Source organism: Acomys russatus, chromosome 8 (assembly GCF_903995435.1).
Source record: "Acomys russatus chromosome 8, mAcoRus1.1, whole genome shotgun sequence".
NCBI lineage: Eukaryota > Metazoa > Chordata > Mammalia > Rodentia > Muridae > Acomys > Acomys russatus.
In genome coordinates this window covers 24,016,193-24,037,874 of record NC_067144.1, presented here as the reverse complement: position 1 = coordinate 24,037,874, position 21,682 = coordinate 24,016,193, and the positions used below count along the sequence as shown (strand labels likewise).

The window sequence follows — 21,682 nt, the reverse complement described above, 5'->3', positions numbered from 1 at the left end:
TGTCTTTGGTTCTTTTATTCTTTGGTTCTAAAACAAAGTTGCTTGGGTTCCTTTATGTAGTGTTCGCACTGTTCCTTCAACTCTGCAGCAGGGCCCAAGGTTCCTTGCTTTGTGTGAGCGCTACCAAATGAATGAACCAGATTTGGATTCTTTCTTCGTGCTGTCATCTCTGTACATTTCATATCCCCTAGTCTCTCCAGTATTGAAATAATGAATTTCTTAAAAAAAAAAAAAAAAGATTGCCATTCACCCTATTAAAAAAAAAAATAGAGCCAGTCTAAGTATAAAGCACTGTAACATTGCTCCTCTGTCCTTGTTCCAAATAAAGCCAAGGCTTCCCAGGTGGCCCCAAGACCACTGAACATTGCAAACAAAAAGCCAGTTCCCTAGAAAGACAAATTCTCACAAGCTGCATAGCCTATGAATAGAAGATGAAGAGTAGGTTGTCAAAGTATGGAGACCTTAGCAGGAGGGACTCCTGACTATCAGGACTGCTGTCACAACTTTCCATCAGGTATTAGATATCTAAGATCAAAATCTCAAGTGACAGCACATGCTGGTGAAGATGTGAAGAAAGGGGAATACTCCTTCATTGCTGTTGGGAGTGCAAATTGTGCAGCCACTTTGTAAATCAACCTGCTGCTTTCTCAAAAAATTGGGAATAGTGTTACCTCAACAAGCGGGTATAACACTCCTGGGCATATAACTGCAAGATGCTCCACCATACAACAAGGCCATTTGCTCAACTATGTTCATAGCAGCTTTATTTGTAATAACCAGAATCTGGGAATAACCTAGATGTCCCCCAACTGAAGAATGGATAACGAAACTGTGTTACATTTACACAATGAAATACTACTCACCTATTAAAAACAAGGAAATCTTGAAATTTGCAGGCAAATAGAAGGAACCAGAAGTGATCATCCTGAATGAGGTAACCCATACCCTCAAAGACATACATGGTATATACTCACTTATAAGTGGATATTAGCCTAACATAGATGTCCTCTGAGAGACTCTACCCAGTAGGAGATCAGGACAGTTACTGGTACTGGAAGCTGGACTCTGGGCAGAGCCCTGAGGGTTGTAGGGAGGAGATGGGGGATGGAAGGTCCAGAAGGGAGCAGGAGGTCCACAAGGAGACCATCAAAGCCTGCAGATCTGGACACAGGGTGGCATGCACAAATGGTTGCACCAGCCAAGGACAGTGCATACAGAGAACCAAGTCCCTCTGTTCAGATGAAACCAATGGAATGCTGATTCCTCACTTGGGGGATGGGGGTGATTGTTGCTGAATCTTTGAGAGGCACTCAGTGGACCATGATTTTGTCACTGCCCCTTGTCAAGATGGCATATTAGGCACACAGAGGAAGGGAATGCAAGCTATCCTGATGAGACCTATTAGGCTGTGGTCAGAGAGTTGGGGTAGGAGGGCACTGCCATCAGAGGTCTAGGGGAGGGGAATAGGCAGAAGAGGGAGTGAGGGTGGGAATGGGAAGATAAGGGGGAGTGAATAACAATTGGGATGTAATGTGATAAATTATGTTAAATAAAATATACATATAAAAAAAGAAAGGGGGAAACGCAGCCAAACAAATACTGTACTTGTAACTCCAAATTTGTCCATTCTCTAGGAAGGAAAAATAAAAATCAAACCACATAGCCTATATGTGCCACTAAATAATCTTCACAACACCCAGCATCTCACACAGGTGACAGCCTTTCTCATTTTTTCCCATTGCCTGAGAAGAACCACTGTATATATATTTTTAAAATACCTGTTACAGCACTTCTCAGGTGCTACAGGTCAGGTCAAATGCCACCTAAATTGTAATGATACTTCTACTGGGTTATATCTAGAATGAAGAAGACAGGGCACAGATAAGATATAGGTGAAGACACAGGGTATGCACTGTAGCCAGAAGAATGCAGTGAGCATGGCATTTCAGGATGCACAAATTGTCATTAACTCTCCTTTCTCAATCAGCTTGACCCCAGGAGAAAAAGGACTGCAAGCTCCCCACATGAGAAAATAAGCAGAGCATTCAAAACCAAAAAGCCACACCCTTTGCCTGCCATTTCCCACTTTCTCTTTCACTGTTAGTGCCAGTAATTGTTGCTAGTATTGCATTGGAGTGAGACATCTGTGTTTCCCTCTTTATCATGGACTTGAATTTGGGATCTGACAATCATCGTCTATGTGTCCAGGGACAGAACCATACCAGACGTGACCTGACTTAAAGAGGAATGAAAAGCCAAATAAGTTCAAGGAAAAGGGAGGGGGGGGGAAATCAATGATTTTAAAACATCAATCCTCCAGACTACAGCTAACCTGTTTTAGCTAAGTGTTATTTAATAAACAGTACTATTCTTTATGCATGTAAATGTATTTCAGTTCCAACAGGTATGCATATGATAAGCACAGTTATTTTCTATCAACTACAAACCATCTTCCAAGCAGAAGGACGTTCAAGACCACACAGTGTGAACTTTAGAGAAACACTTGGGAGACATACCTCATGAGCAAATGTCAATACAAGGCTGAAGTAAATAATTTTATTGAGATTAACCTCTGCCTGGCCATCCTGACGTATTCGCTATAAATAACATAACCTTATTTGATTACCGCAGAGACCCTGTAAAGGCATAACACTATTGTCAACACTCTTAAGATGTTGATGCACAGACTAAGAGTTTATGCAGCCTTTGCAAGGCACTCTACAGAGTTGGGGCTATTCACTCTGTCCAATCAGAAGCCAATGTTCTGAAGCAGACGGGGCAGAGCAAAAATTCCTCCCATTTTTGCTGCATCATTTACATCAAGATATAAGGAAATTAGGGGAAAAAACTTTCATGTCAACCATGGAGAGGGAGTGGTAGAGAGGAAAGGAGCAATGAACTGTAAGTTCTGAAGAATGACAGGCTTTCAGCCTTGACTAGGCAACTAGTAATTTCACTTAAAAACAAGCGAGTCGCATCATCCTCCCATGCCTCAGTGGTGAAAGAGAGACCTGTGTCTATCTCTGTGTGTGTGTGTGTGTGTGTGTGTGTGTGTGTGTGTGTGCACGCGCATGCAGCGTGAAAGAATCTGCGCAGCATGTGGCCATAAGAACTGAAGAGGAGTTGGAAAAAAAATGAACGTGAGTCTGAGTTCCAGGACATGCAGTTTATGTAAGTAATACGAGGTCTTCAGATTCTCTCCCTGTAAAATCACTGGGTTGCTGTGATGGAAAGTGAGACAAAGATACGTTCTTCCTCAGGAGAACTGTAATGCCTTGCTCTAGTTTGGGCAATGAATACCCTCTATTTATTGCCCCAGCCTGTGACTATATTGGAAAAAGATAAAAACCTTCAGGGTGGAAGAGGGAGGAAGTTGGGTCATTTGGGAGTATCTCTGAAGAAGATACTCTGACCTTAGTCAGGTTCTGTCTCTCACCACTTCCAAGCCACCATGAGGCAAACAGTTCCCTCCACCGCAGGCTCTGTATGTGACCTCTAACTTGCCACAGGCCCACATTGAACAAGAACAGCTGGGTGTGAAGTAAAGCCCTTGAAACCAGGACCCAACAGGAATAGTTGGTATCTGTTTGGCAACACTTTTTGGGGAGGTTATGGGACCTTTAGGAAGTGGAGCCTTGCTGGAGGAGTGAACTCAGGGTTTATAGCCTTGCCTCACTTCCAGCTCATGATCTCATATTCTGCATGTGGGAGAAGATATGGTAAGTGAGTCTCTTGCTCTGGTCCTGGTTGTCATGCCTTTTTTTGCAATTTCCCATCTGGAACTGTAATCCAAATAAATTACTTCTTCCATTAGGTACCTTGGTCATGGTGTTTTATCACAGCCACCAAATGATGTATTCTTTTAAAGTAGATGCTCTAAAGTATGCATTTGTAGTGATGCATAGCTGACAAACACAGATATGCATGTATAAAGATGATTATGGCAAAGCTATAAAGCACCACATTAATATCCTAGTTTCTGAAGTGATGGATAAAGACATAAATGTGAGGAAATGGTAAGGGCTTGAGATTTAACAACAAGATGGAGTGTTTGCCTGGAATGTACAAGGCCCTAGGTTTAATTCCAGGAACCACAAAATAAATAGAGCATCAAGGGATGATCGGAAATAAGGGCAGGAGCATATATGAAAAGAAAACTTAAAGGAGAAAATCCAGAGCTGTATGTGAGGAACTACAGAATACTGAATGGTCTCTATATGCCAGGTAGCTCAGAGAGTTCAAATCCACAGGTGGAATATAACCTAAGATCTGTGGGACTCACATCTCCCTGGACCATAATGAAAAAGCAAGTCTGAAAGCACAGAAATTATTTTGAGAGTAGTCAGTATACCAACTCCCTAAAACACACAATGATATCTATATATCTCAATAGTAGTGTAGCATTCAAGCTAAAGAAAATAAATATGGGGTGAGATTGGAAATAAAAGGCTTCCCCAGAACCCAGTCCCAAGTAGAGATATTATGTGCATAGCTGTGAATACAATTTTTTTTTATTCTTGAACCCAAGTCTTTAATCATTACCTCCATGTTTGCACATAATCTCCCTATAACTCCTTTTTGCTATGGTTTCAAAATATGTTTTCCTTAAGGATCATGAGTTGAAAACTCTAATCTACTATGGAGTCGTGTTCAAAAATCTTTACAAATCTTGTGCTAAAAGAATCTTGTGAAATTCAAGGAGAGAAAACAATAGATAATGCTGATAGAAATTAGAAAGTGGTCACTATACATCAAGGGCTAATGATTGGAAATGGTTTGGAAGCTTTCTGGGAAGTATGGAATTTCCTCTTCTTTTCTACTCTTTACATAAGTGTTTTAAATCTGTAGAAGTTGGCAAAATTGTATGCTTTATATGCTTTTCTATTTGTGTTTTATTTCAATAAATCTATCTCTTAGGAGAAAAAAAAGAAATTAAAATCTTCCAAAGGGCCTCAGGTCACCAAATAGGTTACATCTTTACTATGGGAGTAGCCTCTGTCTCTTGGCTAAGTTGCTATGGAAGTGTATGCAAGGGTAGGAGACATTTCTCCACAGCTAATGGTGTGCACTGCTCCTGAGGAGGACCCAAAGTCAGTTTCTAGCACCTACTTGAAGGAGATAACAATAGCCATTATCTCCTGTTTCATGGGATCCAAGAATCTCTTCCGGCCTCTGTAGACAACACTTACTTTGAAGCACAGCATACATACACTGACACACACAACTATATACATTTTTCCTAAATCTTGCATCTTGGAAGCAGGTTCTCTTGCTTTTTCAAATTCCATTTCCACTATGGTATGCCACAGAAAAGAGTCTGTATTAGTTTTCTTTTCTTGTTTTTCTTGTCACTGGCAACACAAAATATATGCTAGAATCCATTTTTAATGTTTATTTTTTTATTTAATTAATTTATTCAGATTACAACTCAATTGTTGTCCCATCACGTGTATCCTCCCATTCCTCCCTCCCCTAGGTCTAAGACGGAGGGGGACCTCCTCCCCCACTATATGGTCATTGGCTATCAAGTTTCATCTTGGTAGCCTGCTTATTCTATCTCTGCGTGCCAACAGGCCTCCCCACCAAGGAGAGGTGGTCAAATATGGGGCACCAGATATAACCAATTTTTAAAAAGTTAGTATGTTTCATCGATCAAGGGTTTTATGGGTGTCATGGAGTATGAAGTGTCTTCTCACACTGAGTCTGCAGTCAGTTGAAAGAAAGAAATGCATGTTGATGCAGAGCTGGTTTCTCCTCCACCACCATAACCGCCTTGATTTTGATGACACACCAGTAGTGTGTCTCCTAGGCGACTCCAAATCTGATCAAGCTGACAGTGAAGAGAGGCCATCACACAGGCTCTCACCAGATGCTAATGTGCTGATTCTGGCTTTCCCAGCCTCCATAAATGTGAGTAAGTTTTCTTATTATACAGCAGTGTGTAAGATTAAACAATAATACCACGATATTGATGAGACACAAATTGACTCAGATTCTGTTGGCAGTAGAGCACAGCCCTGTTTTCTATTTACTCCTTCAGTTCTTTCAACTCTAAAAGCCACTTCATTTCCTCCTCCTGGTTTTTAATATGAGAATGAAATAAGCTCACTTGCTGGTTATCTGTTTTTCCCTAGAAACATAAAAATACTCTCAATATGTTCTCTATTCTCAAGCTTGGCTGCTTTTTCTGAGCCCTGGGGTGGTCTTTCTCATAGTTTTCTAATCCATTTATTTCTGGTACCGAAGGCTTATCCTGTAAAAATTGTCCCTTGCCTGAAACTGTTTTCTCCTTGGCTTTTATTCATGTTTAAAGTTATGTTACCATTTTCCTAGAGTCCCAACTAAGTATTCAAAAAAAATCCATGTGAGACAATTGGAAGATACATGACAGTCAGATTCTTTCACAAGGAACCTACATTCATTGTTTCCTACTTCTCTATGGCATTAGGCTTCTTCCAAGTACGTTTATGATGAGACCCATTCACTTGGTCACTCTTTTCTGTCCAAAACCCTAGCGTTCAGATATCCATCCTCATCTCTGTCACCCATGGCTACTACCCTAATTCAAGTTGTACAACTTACACTCACCACATTTGTGTAATTGGTACACACTTATTTGATTCAACACCTTACATTTGATCCTTAGCAGTTGGATGCTGCATTTATCTTCAAGTGGTTTTAAAATCAAATCGGTACCCTAGTAAATAACATGTTTGTTAGCTTTCCAATCTAAGAAGACAAATGCTCCAAAAGCATTTAAGCCTGCAAGTCACTGCTTACAAGTCTTTTTGTATTTTCCCTAATGGACATTTTATCCATTCTCAATGCTTTTTCACTAGGTGTGCTCCTGTACCATCCACTCAATGCCATGTCCTGCTTTTCTTTCATGCTCCTACAATATTTTAATAACATTAAGTATTCAAAAAAAAATCCATGTGAGACAATTTGAAGATACATGGCAGTCAGATTCTTTCAACTTTAAGATCCTTATAAACTCTAAATTCTGTTTTCCCTACCTCCCATTTGCTCATCGATAACTATAATCACCACACATATTGTATACATGTCTAGTTAGTGTGCAATGTACAACATAAATGCAGATTATTAAGTGGGAATAATTTGTCCCCCAAGAGCCTTGTAATGACGTAAATTCATGCCTTCTGTGTCTCACCTTTTAGATCATGCTCAACTTGAGAAAATAGACAAGCATCTCATCATGACCTAAAGGTCTCAGGTTCGTGGACAATAGTCTTATGTAAACAAATTCAAGTGTCTCTTCTTATCCTCTTCCCCATCCATCAAGCTAAGAATCCTGAAGCTATTACAGATGCTCCCTAGCCCACCTCCCATGCCTAGTATTGCTAATCTTGGCAGCTGTAGTCACCTTCCTTTTTCTTAATGAGAGACATGTCTATGATAGATCATATTTCTGAAGCGGCAGAAGGGCAGTGTTCAACTTACATCTGCCTCCTTTGAGACATACCTATAGAGCCTTTTGCAGAGAAAGGCACCTGCTCTTGGAGAAGTGCCCAGGGCTCAGGAGTACTAGTCAGCATCAAGACAAAGCTCTCTCAGAATTCAGTGTGTCTCCATTTTTCTCTCCATAAGTTAAGTAGCAAATATGGCAGAAACAGGAAAAATATAGGACTCGCTCTGCATGGACATGGAGATGATTATAGGATGGAAGGAAAATATTATAGAAGAAAAAGAAGAAGAGGAGGAGGAGGAAGAGGAAACAATGTAAAGGACAGTATTAACATGACCGGAAAATATGGCTGATAATTGGTTCTGACAAATGTTTGCCATGTCTCAGAAATTAACATTCTAACTGATAAAAAAGAGGACCACTTTAGATTATGATGTGGATTTTTTTTCAGCATTTATATTTTATATTTTTAAGGAGGAAACCATCATAGACAAAACAGCATAGAGAGCAAGAATAAGCATGACTGATACAGACAGAAATAGCTCTGATCCATTCCTATGTCTCCACTCCTTTTTAAATTAACATATGACATTTACATATTTATTGGGGGTACAGCTGGATATTTTGATAATGTAGGCAACATGTGATGAAGAAATCAAGCATATTTACGTAATCTTCCATATGTATGCTGAGAACACTCAAAAGGCTTTTTTGTAGCTATGTCAAAACACACAGTATTTCTTTTTGTCAGCTATAGTCACCCTACTTTGCTATTGAAACAGAATTTATTTTCCCCACCAAACGTCGATTCTGTTCCTATTAATCAACCCCTCTTCATCTCTCCTCACTCTCATCTTTTCTAGCTTCTGGTAACAGCTTTTCTACATTTGACTTCTATACTATCAACTACTTCAGAATCCACAATTAAATGAAGACTTGTATCAATTTCCTGTTCCTGGTTTACTCCTTTTCATCCTATGTTAAGAGAGCTTAAAATAGAACTGTGTAGGTTAGGGATGAAGTAACTCAATAGCCAACCTCTTGTTTACCCTTGATGGGGCCCTGGACTTGATCTCAAGTAACAAAAAACAAAAACAATAAAATTACATAAATGTCCCACTCCTCTCTCTTATCACTCATTCGGTCCTTATTGTATCGTCTGTAATTCAGCCATGGCTGCCACAGAGGCCCATTGGGCATTCTAGGGGAACAAACAGTATCAGGCTTATTTCTTCCTTGTCAAGGAATGACAGAGGAAAATCATTTCAGAGATGCTCATGAACTTGGCAGTAGAGAGAGTATGGAGAAGAGGAGATAAGAAGATTGAATTAGCGTTGTGCTCCCTCTTATTAAGAATTCAGTTCCTTTCAGGTCGGCAGAACCCTACATTATTAATTTGCTATCACCTGACTGGAGCTTGACTAGTGGTACACTGCAAACCGGAAATCTTTACTTTACTAGGCAAACAATGTAGCAGCCAGCCAGGCCTGCTCAGCCTGTGTTTGGATGACTTGATGTGCTTTAGAAGGACTCAAGTTGAGATCAGTGACCTCATAGAATGCCAAGTCTCAAATATCCTCTGATCTTTTTCTAGATCAAAGGTGCTTAATCCATAAACATGGTATTTGAAAGAAGAAAATCCCAAGCGCAGTTCATTATCATAGCTTTCTTCCTCTCCTTCTAACCACATTTGATCAGCATCTGTATGCACTGAGGAAAGATATGTGCTCTGAATAGGTCTCTCAGGCTGCTACAAAGCAAAGGGGAAATGAGAATTGTTGTATTTTATTCATGGCTTATGGCTGTGTATAAATTAGATTTAATATTTAGAAAATGAGGATATTACGTCAGAATTTATGGCAGCTGACAAGCATTGTGATTGTCATGGTTCCTACCATGATTTCCTCAGCTCTCTCTCTCTCTCTCTCTCTCTCTCTCTCTCTCTCTCTCTCTCTCTCTCTCTCTCTCTCTCTCTCCCCACAGGAATTCTCTCACACAAGGGCAGAAGGTCGTGAATGAAAAGGTCAGACACTAGAGACAAAAGTGATTTGGCCAAACTCACAAATGATTTCAAGCTATCTGGTCACACTAGCTAAAATAAATCTATCTTTTTCCCCCTCAGTGTGGATTTCTTATGCCTTTGTTTCTGACTTTCCTTCCATTGTTCTACAAGAAGAAGGAAATTACACAGTAAAAAGTCATTAGTTTACTTGCCAAATGTTCTGCCTGATGGCATTAGGCACCCATGTGTGCAATTACTTGCCTTTACCCATTTGTGTAAGACCATGATAAGGACTGTCGGACATCCTCATGAAGTGGTCAAGTATGCGACACTGAGACATAAATGGCAGTAGACAGTAAAGGCAGTCAAGATGGTGGCAACAAAGGACATATTACAATCTCTCAAGTGCTTCCTACATGGGAAGGTTAGTGATGAAAACTGTGCCTTAACTATCATGTGATCCATCAACTTCATAGTACAGAGGCACTCATAAAAATAAGTCACAGCAAATACTGGAAGCCACTGCTTTCATCTAATTACTAATGTTATGAACTTTGCTGCTACTTTTATTATTGTTGTGAAAAAAAAATGACTGACAAAATAATTTAAGGAAACAGTCAATTTCCCCCCGGGTGGTTTAGTATGGTCTACAGTCTACCACAGAGGGAATGGCATGACAGCAGGCATATGAAGCATCTGGTGACCTTGCCTATGGAGTCAGAGAGTAAAACAGTGATGGCACTCAGTTTGCATCCACTAAGATCTCAGCCAATGGCTGGGGCCGCCCACACTCAGGGTGAGTCTTCACTGCTCATCTGAACCTCTCTGGAAACACCTGCAAAGACACCCTAGAGGAATGTTTCCTAAGTGATTTAAATTTTGTCAAATTAAAAAGGAAGTTTAAGACTCATACAAAATTTCATCATGAAATAAGTGGCTAAGAGTTACAGTTCTAGAATTAGGCAGCCAGAGATTAACTTTCAGCTTTAGTTCTCACTGTTGATGTAATCACAGAAATTCTTTAATCTCCCTACTATCGCTAAAGTAAACTATATTGTGTATACTTTATTTACTGCAGTGTAAGAACTGAACATTTCATGTATGGCCATTTCCCAATAGCAAGCATTGTTACAATGTACTCAGGCAGCGCAAGTTCTAAATAAAACACAGTATTATCTTTATCTCCATATCATTTTGTCACCCTACCAGCCCACCATCTTCATTAAACAATGTACTTTGACCTCCATCTCCTCATCTTCATGTTTAAAGCAAAATACTAATTCTTCTCACCAGTAAACACTTCTCTTGTAAGGTTTGTTGTACCATTGGCATTCATTACATAATAGAGCTTGACAGAATTTCCGGTTTGTCACTCAAATATTTTGTTCGTAACCTGGTTTAATTCTATTGGTGACTAACACCGTTCTTCAATGACATAAACTATGATTCATTCACTAGAACTGGGGAAGAGCATATTAAAAACGATCTTGAGATAACAGCTGAAGAAATAAGAAAATGTTTACAAATTAACACACTGAAGGGGCCTGTAGAAGAAACATAGGACAAAAAAGAAAGAATTCCCATGCCTATGGCAGCACACCTTAAGCATCTAAATAAATTAGCATATGGTGACCACCTTAAATACAAGAGAAACATTGTGAGTGAAAATTAAATACATAAATTATTAAGTAAATGAGATAAACTTAATGTTCAGAAGAATTACTAATCACTTATGTAAATTATTCCACTTTAAGTAAATATATAACTTACCGTTTGTTTAGTTTTATCTTCACATATTGACTTTTCTCCAAAGTCTACACTGTAGTAGTGATAAACACTTCCTCTATACTCACTGTCAATAAATGAGTTATATGGATGTATGCACCCTTGAAAATACATATATATTTTTGTCTCCATAATAATCTTTCTCATTCTATGAGGAAAATAATAACCCACTTACAACTGGTGGACATTCTACAAAATATCTGATCAGTACTGACTAGTCATCAGAAGGATGAAGAGTCTGAGAAATTATTGTAGTCCAGGTGAGCCAGAGTTAATATGGCATAGGACAAAATTCCAGAACTGATTTAACTACTGCTTGTAGCAGGGTATATGCTACACTCTTCGCCGGTATAGCCACAGAAAAGTTATCCTTGCTTTACTAAGTTAACTTTTGCACATAAAAGCATAAGTAATTCTAATTATATTCAAACAGCCACCCATCAATAAGCGATGAAAGTCAGAAGGGAACTCATTGAGAAACATTCAGAGGATGGGGTGGGGCAGCAATGAGGCAGAGGTATAAGAGGAAAAATTACTTAAATACATTATGTAAATGTATTAAAATGTCCAAAAATTTGAAACATGAGAAAGGTGTGCATTTTTAAAGCTTTACTTAATAAAAACATATCAATATTATTTCAATATTTGTAAAAATGCACTAATATATTTAGAGGAATGGAGCTAATCATCAGGGTGATCTTTGCAATATTTGTGCATCTCTAAAGTGTTTTAAAATAAGGACTTTAAAGATTAAAATGTATTTCTAAAAGGTAGATATGCCTTGTAATTTCATGAGTAGTGACAGACAATTGTTAGTAACAGAGGTGTTCAGCAGAGGTTCCAGGTTCAAGCAGAGGAGCTCTGTGTTTTAAACTGGACCTTGCTATTCACGTTTTCTTCCTCTTTATTTCCCAGAGTCCCCAATAAAGTGGGACTGAGTGGGAACCTCAGTCAAAAGAAGAAACCTGTTGACCTATACCCAGAGAAACTATAGTGACACCTTGAGGTAAAAAAAAAAAAAAAAAAAAAAAAAAAAAAAAAAAAAAAGTGTCCAGGAAGCTGACGTTGAGGTAGTGTGTTTCTCTAAGCACCCTGTCCATTGGAAACAGGTTACTCTAGTTGACTCTCAAAATTTATCATATTTTCCCCAATCAGGAACGATGGTGGCCCACCACAAACCAAGTATAGTCTCTAGGCTATTTGCAAGGTGCACAATTTCTCATCACAAATATACAAACAAGTCCCAAGGGAAGTGGTAGAGGTGAGAAGGAAGCACTAGAAGGGGAGACAAGGGAATCTGCTTAGGTAAGCAATGGAAAGAGAACGACTAGGAAGACCAGGTCTCAGTTGGGGTCTTGAGGAGAGATGTACGCATTTACTGCTCCCTCATTCCCCAGGTCTCAGTATCAGCAAAAGTATGGTCTGTGACCGCCAGGCAATCAGGAAAACTGCCAAGTCAAGGGAACTTGGTGGAGTAAAATGATGTGGCAATTGCCTCTTAGCTGAAGGATGAGCCTATGCTTGCAGAATGGGAGGATGGAGGGAGCTGCGCGCATGATAGCTCTTTTTAACTCAAAGGTGTATTTACAAGCCTGAGACCAGCACCTTTCAACTCTGGGCCCTCCTCCCTCTCCTACTCCTGGAGCTATGAGTAGGAGAAGCCCATATATTATATCTCAGGCAAGTGAGCTGACTGCGAAAAAGGCAGAGCTGATTTATTTCTCTTTTGTGGAGTATAGCTCTATAGGCATCTGTGGTTCGCTGCAAAAGCTGTGGGTACAGGTATTAAGGTTGTACCTCCCAGAAGTTATGGTACCTGCTCAGAGATGATTTTTCCCACAAAGACAGATTATGCCAATGTCTCCATTCCCTTGCCTTGGCCATGGCAACAGCCCCTCTTGATTTCCCATGAAGCCACGTGTAACAATAGGTTCAAAATTCAGCAGCAGCTTCTTTCTTATGCCCCCAGACTGCCCTGATTCTGCAGCTCCTTCCAACCCACCAGGCCTTCCATTCTTATTTTCTTACAGTTAGTTTCATATCCACAAAATAGGGATATCTGTTCACTTCATCATTCAGAGTATTCTGTCAGCCTGGAACATCAGCCTCTCCCAGTATCTCTGTCTACATACTGCGTGCTTTTCAGCCTCCAACTGCTTAGACTTTCATTAGAGTCTCATTCCATGCTTTCTTTCAAACACCATTTAGCTGATGATTGCATTATATTCATTTTGTGTGTGTGTGTGTGTGTGTGTGTGTGTGTGTGTCTATACATGTGTGGATGAAAGTATAGATGAGTACATTGGTGAGCATGTCTCTGTGTGCGGAGTGGTTACAAAAAAGAGGATGCCATAGTGTGTTATTTCTTTGGTGCAATCTACATTATTATTATTATTAATAATAATTATTATTATTTTAGATCAAGACTCTCACTGGTCTAAAATTTGCTTGGAAAGCTAGGTTATTTGACCCCTTCGGTATTCTTGTTTCTGTATTCTTAATCCTGGCATATAAGTATATACCACCACGTTGTTTTAGGTGTAGAGCAGTAGTTTTGTGACTAAGGTGTGTGTGTGTTTTTGCATTTGTTTGTGTGTGTGTGTGTGTGTGTGTGTGTGTGTGTGTGTGTGTGTGTGTGTGTTCATGTGCATGGGTAGGTCTCTGTAGGTAGATCATGATTTTTGTAATTTCTCTCCCCTTGGCATAACATGATGTTATTCTGAAGTAGAGATCCACTTAGCCAAGTATTCATGACAAATAGAAATAATGATGATAACAGAAGAAGGAAAAAAGGAGGACAAGAAGGAGGAGGAGAAGGGGAAGAGAATAATACAGATTTAGTGATAGAAGATGGGTTACAAGATTCTCACTTTGAATTCCAGCCATTCTTCCTTCCTTCCCCAACGCCTCCATGACGGGATGAGACTGTGCTGCAATGGAGCTTTTATTTACTTACCCATTCTATTATAAATAATTTATCACTAATTTTCTATAATTAAATCCAATAAATCCATTGGTTTGCTTAATTTGCTTAGGTAGACTCTCACTATGGTGTCTCTCTGGTGCCCTCTCTGGAATAAACAGATGTGAATTTATGCCTTTCTTAGAAAGGTAATGCACCAATGTGTTTTTATGTTGATCATGATGTACATGCAAGAATGAACATATGTGTGCATGTAGATACCAAAGGGTAACTTCAGCTATTATGTCAGTTACCACCCATCTAGTTTGCTTTTTGAATCAAGATTCCTAATTGTTTTAGGCTTTGACAACTTAAGCTAGCAAGTAAGCCCAGAGTTCTGTCTTTCAGTGGGATTACAGATGTGCAATGCCAGAACTAAATATTTTTAAATATTTTTTTTTCAGAATCAGACTCAAAGTCCTCATTCTTACACTGCAAGCATCTTATTAATTCAGCTATTTTCAATTATTGCAGAAAGATTATGATTACTATTTCTCACGGGGATCTTAGAAAATTTTAAAGGAATTTCATGTCTTCATCTCTCTTTTTTTAATTTTTTATTATTAATTTATTCTTGTTACATCTCAATGGTTATCCCATCCCTTGTGTCCTCCCATTCTTCCCTCCCTCCCATTTTCCACTTATTCCCCTCCCCTATGACTGTTCCTGAGGGGGATTACCTCCCCCTATATATGCTCATAGGGTATCAAGTCTGTTCTCGGTGACCTGCTGTCCTTCCCAGCCAAGGACAATACAGGCGGTAAACCTTAAACCCCTGCCCAGATCTAGCCAATGGTCAGAACATTCTCCACAGTTGAGTGGAGAGTGGGATATGACTTTCTCACATACTCTGGTGCCTCACATTTGACCATGTCCCCTGGAGGGGGAGACCTGGTGGCACTCAGAGGAAGGACAGCAGGTCTTCATCTCTCTTTAGTGACTACATCTTCTGTTTCATGGATGACACTGTGTGTGTTTATGTGTTTTAGTACCTCAATTTCCAAGGACTAAACACAGATCACAAAGTCAGCTGACTACTAAGAGCCTCATGGTCCCTCCCTGTAGCAAAGCAAAATGTTCTTGAATCAAGATGAAAACAAAACAAACAAATAAACAAAACCCCGACTTTTTTTCCTTTTTAAATCCCTACATTCTCATCTGGTTAGAAGAGGCCACAAGAGGTGTTACAATAAGCATTTCAAACACTGTCAGAGTCTCTTATCACGGTGCACACATGAAACCTCAGCTCTTCAGAGGCCAAGGAGGGAAGATAATATGTTTGAGGCCAGTTAGAGCTACCATTTGAACTGAAAATCTGACTCAGTAAAAATGTAAATCAGGCTATAAATAAGTAGATAGATAGATAGATAGATAGATAGATAGATATAGTAGATAGATAGATAGATAGATAGATAGATAGATAGATGGATACATAGATAATAAGCAGCCATTGTTACAAAAAGTGGTCACTAAGCAGTAGCCATTTTGACTGTCACTGTTGTTATTTATTTATTTATTTATTTATATATTTCATGTCTGATAACAAACCTTCCCAGGCCAATGTGCACTATAGACAGTTCCTATCCTAGACATCATCTTCATGCTGCATTCTACCAGTTTTCCACTAACGCTTCTTAGCAACATGTTGCCATAGCCACTGCAATGTACCTCTTTCTCCCTGACTCCAATTCTAAGTACAGTCCCTGGTCACCTATTCAGAGTGTCCCCTCTTTATTATGGCAAAGGAAGACTAGTCCAGAAAAAATTTTCTGTGATGGGAGTTCTGAAAGAAAAGAGGGGACCCTTTCAGTTCCAATATGCAAAGAGAGTTTCTGGTTCTTTAGTTTTCTGGGGGTTGGAGATGGTTCCATACTAGGTATGTGACTTAGCCTGCCTGCTATCATGGAGGAATCTAATCAGGAAGAGTAAAATTAGCATTCAAACTTGACTTGTGCCTCAGCATGGTGATGGCGGTGCTGGGCTTGCCTGAAAGGGGGAAGAAAGATGCAAGCCCTTAGCAGATGTAGCTTATTGACTCTGCTTAAAGCAGCTGATTTTGGATCGAGAGGCTGGAAGCTAGAGAATCTGTGGCCTAATATCAATACCTGTGGATATGATGTCCCAATCCCTCTGATATTTGGAAGGAGTCATTGTATACATTGTATATAGTGTATGTGGTGGTGGAAACGCTTGCCAGCAAAGGCAGTTAACACATTGGGATCCCGAGGAACAACATAGTCCAGAAGCACTGCTGCACCATCTGCAGACATCACTAACCTGTCCACTGCTGCCTAACAGACACATATTCACACTGTAGCTATGGCTCAAAACACCTTTGAGGGCCAATGAGAGGCATAGCCTTATGTGTCTTACTCCAGCCTTCGTTTATGCGATAGTTATCTTGTTTCCAAGCACAGCATGGGCCACTTCTCCCTAACTGAGCAAAACCAAGCTCTACTTATCAAATCCAAGTCACACAGTTTCCAGGGCTGCTGTGTAAATGACCCTGTCTTATCTTCACAATTCCATTCCTCCAAATTTTGTCATTTTCGAGTATCCTATTTTTCCTCCTTGTTTTTATTGCAGCCCATAGTCCCACGACAGGCGGGCATTGAAGCATTCGGACCCATGACCAGTCCTCCAGGAACACTGAGCCTGAGCCACAAGACCATATGGTGAGAGCTCACTTTGTTTGCATTTGCTATCACTCCACCCCCCCACCCCCGCTCACATTTTACCCCCAGTGGATGGTGTTAAAGGCCTGAAACAGTCCTGGCAAGGTCACGCTGTTTGATTTTGCTGTCGCTTTAAATTAGGTCTGAGTTTTTATGTCTAAATCAAAATACCAAAGAATAAAATGGAAAAGAGAGTGAGGGAGACAGCAAAGAGACAGGGCAACATCCGACACCAAGGGGAGAGATGACATTTCAGTTGGCCAATTGATACGTTCCCTTGTCAGATGCCCCTGACTCACCCCAAACCATTATTTAACATATATAACCCCTAGACAAATTCAAGGCATCTATAGATGGAATTCATACTTTTTTTTTATAGTAGTGCTAGAAAATATTTTCAAAAGAGTAAAAAACACACAAAGGAATACTTTTTTGAAATGACCATTTCATTTGCTTTATTAAAATTGAGCTGTTTATGATCAGGTCTTATGACAACAAGACGCCTCAACATCTTATGTTTTTGTAGATTATGTATAGATTGTAGTCAATATTCTTTTCTACTTCTCAGGTTCCATGACATGAGGTTTTAAATCTATAATTCACTAGCAGGCTGTGTCTTATTCATGAAATTGAAATAAGTTCAGTATGGAGTGACTTCGTATCTATGACAGGGTTCTATTCACACTGATTTTTTTATGCCCATATTTAAAATGAGATCATTCTTTGTTAGATATGGAGCTCTTAACTGAAGGGTGGCGTTAGAAGTTCTGTAAGGCATAAGCCTGTCAATATTCCTTAACATTAGAAGATGGTACACTAGTTACAAACCAAGATCATAAAAACCCCAAAATCATACACAGTCCAGCACATAGTACTGTGTTGAACACAGCAACTTAGAGTGATGTCACCAACTCATCACATCATTCTCCTTGATGCTGAGATTTTCTTCCAGTGGAATGAATACTCCAGTCGATGTTTATCTTTTCCAGGGTATATTTCAATCTGGCATATTTTAGCCCTAATTAATAGGCTCCCATTACTTTTGCTTATCCTGGGGTACTGTTTAGTTCAATCAGAGCCAGCCAGGGGATGCACCAGATCTCTAGAGAATGACTTATAGTGAGATCTGAAAATGAATATTAAGCAATGTGTACATTAAAATAACTTATCATTAACATTTTCATTATGTCTTTAAGAATCATTTTGCTATTTATTCATGCATTGTGTGTGAGCAATATGTGCACATCTAGTTGTATGTTTAGAGAGACCAGTAGTTGACATCAGGTACCCTGGAGTTGAAGTTACTGGTGGTTGTGAGCTCTCCAATATGGTTGCTGTGAACAATCATATTGCAGGTCCTCTCTGGAAGAGCAATATGTGCTTTTATCCATGGATCCATCACTTCAGATATTCATTAAAAAATTTAAATTCAAAACTATTTCTACTATAATTTCTAAGTGATCTTTTCTACTATCCATATAAATGTATGAATGATACATTTCTACTATACTTCTAAGTGATCCTAGACTGATAAGTTCTATGTTTCTATGGTTTTTTTTGTCCTGACTTGGTGTTAGGATTTAATTTTATCTGTAAGACGGACCTATATATGGTAAGGCTACTTCTCAGAGTGTTTGTGAAGACCCACAACCCCATATAAGGAATAAGATATGATTAAACACTAGGATGATGGCTTTGTTAGCTCTATGAACTGACCGCCCCATTCCATAAAAAATTAATTTTCCCAGGGAAAAATAAAAATATTTCTGTTGATTACATAATCTATTTAGTTGTGTTCAGTGAAATGGTCAGTAGTGAGAAAGTACCTCCTGGCACTGTAGAAATGGAACAGTTTGGCTGTTACTGTGAAAATCCCCTTTAGGGTAATATAGTTGCAATTGCTTGTTTCTGACAATCCCCCACTAGAGCAGTAACAAGAAAGAAATGCTGTTATTCTTGCCTCCCTTAAAAGCAACAGCAAGAGAAATGCTGACTTCACATACTGCTCTTGAAGTGTCCCTCAAAGGGACACTCACACCTTTTCTTGTAACCTTGAAACAGTTTTTTTGTTGGGCTTAGGTTCACACCTCTCTGGAGCACTTCTGTTTATCTCTAGTCTTCTTGAGGCTTAACAGTATTTACTATTTATAACCATTAGTTGATAAAGTGCAGCTGTCTCTGGACCACGTCAAATGCTGGACCACTCCAATCCTTTTCTCTATTCAAACTTACTACTATGTTGTCTTTTAGTTTATTGAGATAATGTCACTCTGTGTTGCTTATTTCAAATAGATTAATAGTTAATTCCTTTTAAAAAGTTGCTAGTGTTGGGCAATGCGCAGCTGAAGCAAACAATACTGAAGGAAATAATATAATACAAGAAAAAGCCAGTTGTTTAATATATTTTATATAACAATTTAGTTGGTCAGTTACTTGTTTTTAACATGACACATTAAAAATTTGCATTTTAAGATTATATGAAAGTAAACTTACAGGCTTGTCTCCTTGGGTCTTTTAGGGAATCCTAACAGTGGAAGTGGGTGCATTTATGACTCATTTTCTGATCTTGGGACTCCTTTCCTCCTATTGTGCTTGCCTTGTCCAGCCTTCATATGAGAGCTTCTGCCTTGTCTTATTCTATCTGGTTTTGTCTTGTTTAACTGTCATCTTTTGGAGGCCTGACCTTTTCTGAAGAAGAAATGTTGGGAGAGTGGATCTGGGAGAGAGGAGTAGTATGGGGGATGTTGGAGTGGAAAGAGGGAAAACTGTGCTCAGTGTGTATTGTATGACAGAAGAATCTATTTTCAATAATATTAAACAGAAAGAAAGGAAGGAAGGAATCAAGGAAGAAGGGAAAGAAGGGAGGGAGGAAGGAAGGAGCGAAGGAAGGAAGGGAGGAAGGGAGGGAGGGAAGGAGGGAGGAAGGAAGGAGCGAAGGAAGGAAGGGAGGAAGGGAGGGAGGGAAAAAGGGAGGGAGGGAAGGAAGGAGATATTCTGAATGAGCAGATAACACGACCACACAGAGCATGAAAAAAGGAACTTGTTGTAAATTTAGTTTGTTTTGTCTTGAATCTCTACTAAGAATTCCTCCACCATGGCTTTGGGTCAGATCATGTCACTGGGCATGTGAGGTGAGGTTTGTTGGCTACTGCCCTATGGGATTGATGTAAATGTGAACTGCTTCCAGGTTTTCTCTTGTGAGTAGAGAAATGGGAAAGGAAATGGGAAATCCTCCTAGTGGAGCTGTCATAACTTAGACATTTTCCTTTTTTCTTTTTTTCTTTTTCTTTTCAAGACAGGGTTTCTTTGTGTAGCCTTGGCTGTCCTGGACTCATTTTGTAGACCAGGCTGGCCTCAAATTCACATCGATCTGCTTGCCTCTGCCTCCCTAGTGCTGGGGTTAAAGGTGCACGCCACCACACCCAGCTCATAATTTAGACATTTTAAAGATAATATCTGGCTTCTCGGACTAGATATGCCCAGTTCTTCTCAGCTAATGATTGCACTCAGTTTGCTTTGCTCAAGCAACAAGGCATTGTTTTCTGGATGCATCACGTCTCTGAGTGACAGGGTAATCACACTCTCAACTTCTGGTTCCCTCTGAAATTCGAGAGACAGGCAGGAATCAGGGATTTACTCTTAAAATGCAGGCTAAAACTTTTGCTATTAAGAAACGTGTCAATGTCTTCCAATTCCTTTTCAACAAAACTCTTGAACAAATAGGAAAGAAGAGCAACATTTACCATGGGAAAGAGAAGGAATGACTAATTAGAGTTGAATTATGGAAAATCTTTATAACAAACACAAATGTAGTTGTTTTCTCTTTCCTGTGTGAAATCTCAAGAATTTGCTTCAACAATGAATTAGCATGAACAAATGACCACAGTGGGCAGCCTTTCTGCATGCAGGTGGCAGGGTCAAGGGAGTTGAAGCTCTTCAGTGTCCTTAGTGATGGATGTAATGAATTCTAGAATATGTGGCTTTGTGAATAGAAACCATAGGACATACACCTGTATAAAGAGAAGAGGTGACTACACAAAGTGAGGAGAGAAGATTATAGGTAAAGAGGTGAAAATTTAACAGAAAACGATGCTTCGAGCCACAGGTAAATACAGTCACAGCCTTAAGCAAGATGGTAATGGTGATAACTGAAGGAGGTAATGGTTGGAAGGATCTGGAACCTGTGTAGGCTTCATATTAGACACACAGAGGGCAGGTGAGCTTTCTAGTGCATATGTGAGGAGACTGTTAAGTTTGCACACAGCTTCAAAGTCCAGGGATTACTATCTTCCTTATACACACAAGCTTATTTCCTTCTCTTGAAACTTGTGTCCTTCTGACATGGCATTGTCCAACTAAAGACACAGCTCGAGTTGAATAGTTCTACTGAAATTACTTTCCTAATAAAACACCACTTGCTCATCACCAACACACTCCAGCCATACATTTTCATCATATTAATGTGTTTCCATGCACACGTCAACTTCATTAGTGCAGTTATTTTTTTCTGCAAATTACTCTTACCAGGATAAACAGAGAACTTATTTTTCTTAATTCATGGAATATGTTTAACTCAGCCAAATGTTTAAGAAAATGTGTCTAGGAAAACTGAGAAAAGCTAGCGAACCAGATGATACTATTTGAAATAAAATAACCAAAACACAGGAAGATGTCTGTTGCAGGTTTTACCTGTACCTTAGTCAACTTAGAATCATACAGGGATAGTAGGCATTCTAAAACAATTGCTATAATAAAAGCTATATTTACTAAGCACTTAGTTGTGGCAAACACAATTACACACACACACACACACACACACACACACACACACA

At 39.4% G+C, this 21,682-nt stretch overlaps 1 protein-coding gene and 1 long non-coding RNA gene across 3 annotated transcripts in view; one reads left to right on the top strand and one right to left on the bottom strand.

Moving 5' to 3' along the window:
- The window catches only part of Lsamp (limbic system associated membrane protein), a 2,176,218-nt gene that overhangs the window by 1,802,407 nt on the left and 352,129 nt on the right, over positions 1-21,682 (bottom strand). The gene's annotated exons all lie outside the window — the stretch shown is intronic.
- Positions 14,923-21,682, top strand: part of LOC127192694 (uncharacterized) — a 157,018-nt gene continuing 150,258 nt past the window's right edge. The window contains exon 1 of the long non-coding RNA XR_007831069.1: positions 14,923-15,094. This is a non-coding gene — a long non-coding RNA (uncharacterized LOC127192694). The remainder of the gene's footprint in view (positions 15,095-21,682) is intronic.